Source organism: Apium graveolens, chromosome 1 (genome assembly GCF_009905375.1).
Source record: "Apium graveolens cultivar Ventura chromosome 1, ASM990537v1, whole genome shotgun sequence".
NCBI lineage: Eukaryota > Viridiplantae > Streptophyta > Magnoliopsida > Apiales > Apiaceae > Apium > Apium graveolens.
In genome coordinates, this window is record NC_133647.1 from 79,334,112 (window position 1) to 79,335,555 (window position 1,444).

Sequence of the window (1,444 nt, forward strand, 5' to 3'; positions counted from 1 at the left end):
GTCATCAGAAGGAATGTCAATCTTCCAAACCATAATACAATCTGCATAGCTTTAACCATCATCACTGTATTTCTTTGGCACAAGCGCCTATAATTATCCTCTTACCTTTAAAGTGTCGGCCACCTCTTTGGCCCTTCCTGATAGTAAAATTTCCTTACAGTCAATGTCATTTTAACCACCTCCAAATAAATTTTCTACCTCATTTCACTCATAGCTTATGTGAAGATGTTTTCCTTAAAATCTGATGAGAAAAAAAAAATCACCATTTTTCCATAAGTTATTGCCTCAGTCTTTAGAGGTTAATCACTGTCACGACTGACTCTCAATTATACTTAGAACATCTTTAATCTTAGGTCCTAATTTCCTGGAACAAATTCGACCTTTACTGGTTCGATCCATACTTTATCGTGGTTTAACACGTGCCCCACTTGGCATCATTATAATTACGTCATATTTCTTTTATCAACATTTTTATTCTTGAGAATTTTGAATATTACCTTTCTCCTTGTAAAACCTCTAAGGTTATCCTCGAATCGTTCCTCCTGTATTCCCTAGATACAGGGCATATCAAGATACCATTTATTAATACCAGAATCATTGTCTATATACTTCTGAAAAATTTCTCCACTGATTCTTAAAGGTTGTTATTACCTTAATCCTTTCTAATTCATACTGTCAAACTCATACTATCCCTATTAAGGGTGAAATGCCAACCCTTATGCATTCCCCTGGGATTCATTTTAAGTTACCGATGTTCTATCCTTAATTCCACCTTTAGAAAAAGTACATGCATCCTTCCATGGATAAATCAAGTCATATATCCCTGATGAGGGTGTCTTATTCGATCATTCCTACCTCGATAGTATATGCCTAATTTTACAATAACATCTGTATTCCAAATGAGGTCAATCAATATGGCCTCCAAAAGATAACAACGGTTATCCGCTTGTCTTGCCTAATTTGATAACGATAACAAGGATGTTCTGGAAGATATTGGTCGTGTTCAACGTGAACCTCTTCTTAATAATTCCTTATTTACTTTCATTGTTTACCTCAACAGTCACCTCAATGTTGGGATATCTTTCATACCTGGCGTCTCCCTTTCTGGGTATCAAGCCACCGATCTTACACTTCACATTCTTGAAGGTCACTTCCTTCATCCAATTTTCCTAATTTCTTACTTCCTTGTCTCCTCAGTCTATCCGCGTCTCATTATTTATCCTTCGAACTATTTCAAGGTTTCCTCGAATCCTCCCAACTTACAGGGGATAAAATATATGTATCTCTTATTCCTTCAATCATCAACTTTAACTCATGGTGAATCACCCTCATCCTGACGATTACATACTTTTCTATTTCTATTGCTACGAGTCTTTAGGGTTTCCTCATACCCAACTCCCTTATCATTCCTCAAACTCTATTGCCTTTATATTCCTTTCCACTT